Source organism: Oratosquilla oratoria, chromosome 2 (assembly GCF_046742065.1).
Source record: "Oratosquilla oratoria isolate Oo_2021 chromosome 2, ASM4674206v1, whole genome shotgun sequence".
NCBI lineage: Eukaryota > Metazoa > Arthropoda > Malacostraca > Stomatopoda > Squillidae > Oratosquilla > Oratosquilla oratoria.
The window spans coordinates 77,263,945-77,269,820 of NC_134778.1; the positions used below are offsets into that span (position 1 = coordinate 77,263,945).

A 5,876-nucleotide genomic window follows, 5' to 3' on the forward strand; every position below is an offset into this window, starting at 1 on the left:
AAAGCAAGTGGTCTGTATCAGAGTGAGTGTTTACAATTTTCGGAGCACTAGCCTGTCTCTGTATTGCTTCAAATCAGGATGGTCATGGGTTACGAAGGTGACCAGTCCTCCTATACCAAGAAATATACTGCAGTGTTAATCTGAATCTTATTTGAGCGTAGTGGCCGAAGAAAAACGAGTGAATTGTATCGGCGAGCATGTTTACAGTTTTCGAAACACTACTTGACATGAACCATGTAAAGGTAAGTGATATCCAACATTTTTTTTTTTTAAGAAATAAGAAAAATTAGACATTTAAAAATTAATAAAAAAAAAAGAAAAAGAACTAAAAATTAATAGAAGTTAAGAGGCCCATTGAAAAGTATATCCAACGTGTTTACTTAAGGGATTATCACACTGGGCTTCCACGGGTTCGCCAGCGCCGACAGTTAAGAGCTCATTTGAGTAAAAACGACTTCGGTTACAATATTCTATTTTTCGAATCTCCAAATATCAAGTTATCTAATATTCCGTCATATATAGCAAAGCTGAATGATGAACTAAGAGTTTGTAAATCTATACGAATGTTAGGCATACTATTGAAATGTTCTAAGAAAAGTTTAGATTTCTGTAAATGAAGTCATATTCCGGTTATTCAAATGGAGGTTGGAGGTAGGATGTGGGAGGAAAAAATAGCCCAGTGTGATACCCCCTGTAGGTGAGAAAGTCTGATATGGTTCTCAATAGAAATATATAAAAAGTAAGAAAAAAAAAAAAAAAAAAAAATTGAAAGTCCTCCATCGCATGTTATCTCTGTTTCTGCAGAGGTGTTCAATAAGTCTGAGTAATTTGGGGTATGAACCACAAGACTTATCAAATGGCAGGAGTACAAGTGTATGATTAAGACGATGTTTGAAATTTCTATTTTCAGTTAAATAACAACTGACACGAAAGCCATCACTATATTCCTTGTGTCGGAGGAAAAAGAATTATATTCTAAATAGAGATATTTTAGGATTAGAACATTGTCATTAAAACATTCATATTACTTTGCAGAGCTGGGCGCGTTCCTAGATGCGCTCATGTGCGTTCCACTTTAGTTTGGCCGCGGTTAGCGCTCCCAAACTATTAAAGCAATATAGGTGCCGGTATAGTATGTGGACTACGAAATTTTTCTTTGGTATAGTATGTGGCCTACCGGACTTTTATTTAGGTTTGAATCTGTCTCTTAAGCTTTAATAGTTTGGGACCGCTAACCGCGGCCAAACTAAAGCGGAATGCAGCTAGGAACGCACCGAGGAACGTGCCCAGATCTGTTGTTTTGCCAAACCGCGTCCACATTTGTTGCATTTCCACGTATCATATCATCTTTGCGTACCACCTAGTAATACAATACCGTGCAACAGGGTATAGTACCCGCTTGTTGTGTATCCGCCTGCTGTATACGGATACGCAACAAGTGGGTACAATACCCTGTTGCACCGTATCGTATCACTAGGTGGTACGCAAAGATGATACGATACGTGGAAATGCAACAAGTGTGGACGCGGCTTTAGAGTGCTCTATCGGCCTGACATTTAACGTTTGTCACTACAACGAGGATGTGATGTCTATGATTAGTGATACGGTTCTCCTTGGGAAAAGATGTTAACTTCTAAAAAAAAAAAAAAAAAAAAAAAACTGATACACAGTTGAAAACATTTTACGGGACTGCATAAGATTAATGGGTAAAATTCCAGAATCACGCAAGCACAGATATCTAACGTGAACCTTACGTTGTCCAGTAGCTCCTATGCTAATATAATCTAACCTAGTTTAACCTGACGTAAACATTCCATAGAAAATATATATTTTTTTCAAATGCAAAAAAGAGAAGTGAAATGCGTTTGCGTGATACTGGAACAGACCCTAATAATATTGAGGATAATGTTGGATATGAGAGCAGACTGAAGTATATTGTTTAGGTGATAAAGGAGTGGAAGTGGAGTTTGTAAGTTAAGTTAAGATAGGTTAGAAACTATTGGACAACGAAAGTTTCAGGTTAATATCCGTGCTTGCGTGATTCTGGAGTTTTACCTTTATCTGGACGCCCCGACACTGCAGTCATAGAAGAGGGAGGGTAAACACATAATGGATAACGAAATAATTCAATAAGTATGCCCCAACCAAGTGATGACCTACATCTGCCATGCACAGTCACACGCGTTGTCATGCTGCTGTTTAGATTTAGCGTGAGACATACAGGGTGGCCCAAAAGTCACCAAGGGGGTAGCCATCTGTGACAATTTCATTCACTGATTGACATTAAGCCTGATATGTGGTTCCCGCAAGATGGGGGCAATTGCTTATGCCGCAAGAGAGACAATAGAGTTGCTGATGCAGTTTCTCTATTGTACTAAAATTCCGTACATGTATTTGTGACAATAAGGCAGTTGTTAAAGACCAAAACCCCTCGGTAGCTTTTGAGCCACGCTGTACATTCGATGTAGCACGAACCATGATGAGTGAAGTAGAGAGTGTAGTGAAATGCAAACAAGGTCATCATATCAAAACAACAGGGCAGGACTCGCAGTAATGGTTATAAACTGGACAAATTTAGATTTAAAAAGGAAATAGGCAAGAATTGGTTTAGTAATAGGGTGGTCGACGAATGGAAAAAACTTGGTAACCATGTAGTAAGCGCTGAAACTATCAGTTGTTTTAAGAAACGATTAGACAACTTTATGGATGGGGATGACAGGCGGTGATGGATACGGAGCTGCCTAGTGTAGGCCTTGTGGTCTCTTACAGACCCCTTCATTCTTATGTCTTATGTTCTAACAAGAGGTCTCTTATTTACGTAGTTGAGGACAGACGTAAGGAATTTCCCGTTCCCAAAGCGCTAATATTATTTAGTGCCCCCTTAAATATACTCGTATTCTATGGACTGCATAAATACAGCCAAGACCACTTGATCTTGGCTGGTGCTATCTAGCACTTAAGAACAGAAGAATGAAGGAGACTGTAAGAGACCATAAGGCCTACACTAAGCAGTTCCATGTCCACTACCACCTGTCATCTCTATCGTTGTATTGCGTTTACTTGGAAACCAATGCGTTTAGTAAAGATAATAATTTTTGCTACAAATCGTAGTCACTGCAATGTTTTAATCCACTCGGTATTTAATGATCCAAAATAGAAAATTATAATTTGTCTGAAATTTTTTCTCTATTCAGGAAAATTCCCCAACTGTACTGGACGTTGTGAGTTTTGTAGCGTGGGTCAAAAATTTTGCTCGTGACTGTTCATGTAGTCATATTGGCAAGGATTCGGACACATGGTGGCCGTTGATGTAATGTCGTATGTCATTGCACTATGCTTAACCATGGGCAAATATTTTCATTCAGGATGTATGCTTTGACTACTAATGATTATGTTTAAGTCTTTGTTGCCTAATTTATGATGGGTATTGAAATTTATCGTCGTAATATTGAATTGTGTGGATTATCTAGGAGTGGCATAGTGTATGTGCAGTCACGTAGGCCCTGCGTCCGATTCCTGCACGTTAGGACCCAGAGGTAGAAATTTTATGAATAATTTATGTAAAAGAATTGATGATTTTGAGGCAGCGTTGCCGAAAATCGACAGGGCTTAAGTTTGAATTGCATAATTTCTATTTTACTTTATTAATTGATATATTTTATTCGTTTATTTATCTTATTTTATTTCATTTTATTTTATTTCATTTTATTTTCATATATATATACATTTTTTTTCTTCAACCAAACTGGATTTACACGTTTATGTAACAGACAATGATACTTTCCCCAAATGACGTATGATATTCGAAAAAGGGCCTCTTCTTATGCACTTTAAAATATGACTACTGTGTGTTAGCGGGGTATGTCGTACATCATACACAACTGTGTAAAAGAAAACGACTATTATTATGGAGAAGTAATTGGGAAAGATAAGAAAGTTACAGGCATTAAGTTAATCACAGTGACACGGATCAGGTGTAAGCAAAGAGGAATGAGAAATGAATGACCTGTAGTCACAATCATTGCTTAATAAGTCGTAAAAGTACTGAACAATACTTTTGCATGATAATTTCACCCAAACTATTTTTGTCTTTATTCTCCATAACTAAAAGTATAGGGAATGAAATAAGGTTAGTAGATACTATCAGTGCTACTACTAGTACTACTACTGCCATTTTTCTTTACACACACACACACACACATATATATATATATATATGTGTGTGTGTGTGTGTGTGTGTGTGTGTGTGTGTGTGTGTGTGTGTGTGTGTGTGTGTGTGTGTGTGTGTGTGTGTGTGTGACAAATGGAAATAAGCTCCACCGCAAGGACTCGAACCTTTGCCGTAGCGACTGCTTATTCTGAAACAAAGGCGAATAGAGACCGAGCCAGCCAGGCCGTACAAAAAGAACCACCCGATTCTCGACCTGGAGGTTCCCCGACGGTACTAGGCCGGCTTGGAAATGTCTTCCCCCCCTTTTTAGTTACCTACTACTACTGGTACTACTACTATTACTACTGGTACTGCTAGTACTACTGGTACTGCTAGTACTACTGGTACTGCTAGTACTACTAGTACTGCTAGTACTACTAGTACTGCTAGTACTACTAGTACTGCTAGTACTACTAGTACTGCTAGTACTACTAGTACTGCTAGTACTACTAGTACTGCTAGTACTACTAGTACTGCTAGTACTACTAGTACTGCTAGTACTACTGGTACTGCTAGTACTACTGGTACTGCTAGTACTACTGGTACTGCTAGTACTACTGGTACTGCTAGTACTACTGGTACTGCTAGTACTACTGGTACTGCTAGTACTACTGGTACTGCTAGTACTACTGGTACTGCTAGTACTACTGGCACTGCTAGTACTACTGGCACTGCTAGTACTACTGGTACTGCTAGTACTACTGGTACTGCTAGTACTACTGGCACTCCTAGTACTAGTACTGCTAGTACTAGTAGCACTACTACTAACGATGATAATGGCAATGATGATGATGGTGATGATAATAGTGATAAGTCCAGTAATTATGTAAATAGAAATAATAATGATGATAATAGTAATGATGATAATTATCTATACAATCTATACACCAAGGGGGGATTTTTCCCCCTTATAAGGAAGGTAGCCAAGTCAAAGGCACGCACCCATTCTCACCCAATCCAATCCCCTCCACCCTCTTCTCTCCCTCTTTTCTTGGCTCCTCCTGGATGACGGGCCACCCCTGCACCTCGCCCATTGCCCTGGGTCAGAAGCAGTGTAGCAAGACACAGCACATCCACAGCAAGGCCGCTTCATTTAATCTGCGATCCTCCGTCCTTCCCCTTTTGCAGAAAAAGAGAAGACGGGGAGAAATTCCTTCGGGCTGCTTCAAAATATCATTCACACATACTCCCCCATCCCACCCCCATCCCCCACCCACTCCCTTCCATGCATCACAGCATCATCCATACACAACCATTCTCCACTCACCCATATATTTTGTCTTCTCCCTTCCTCAACAGACATTCCCCTCTTTCCCAATGCCCCTTTTACCCCATCCATCCATCTCATCCTTGGTCTCTCCCTCATGTTCACACCCCGCACCTTTGCCTTCCACATCTCTTTTACTAATATTTCTTCACTCCTTTCCATGTGTCCAAACCATCCCAGTACTCTTTCATCAACCCTATCTCCCAACTCCTTTTTCCTCCTCACCTCCTCGTTTCTCACTCTATCCAACCTAGTAACCCCTACTATACTTGTCTGGTGTTTTATTTTAAACACATTTATACTCTTCCTTGCTTCCTCTCTTATGTTCCATGTTTCTGCCCCACCACCACCACCGCCACCACCACCACCACCACCACATACCCCACACCCCTAGTAGGA

General features: G+C 39.9%; 1 protein-coding gene across 1 annotated transcript in view; it reads left to right on the forward strand.

Annotated features, from left to right (window-relative positions):
* The window catches only part of LOC143036426 (uncharacterized), a 193,801-nt gene continuing 187,925 nt past the window's right edge, over positions 1-5,876 (forward strand). Inside the window, exon 1 of the mRNA XM_076203781.1 lies at positions 1-242. The gene's annotated coding sequence lies outside the window, so the exon portion shown is untranslated. The remainder of the gene's footprint in view (positions 243-5,876) is intronic.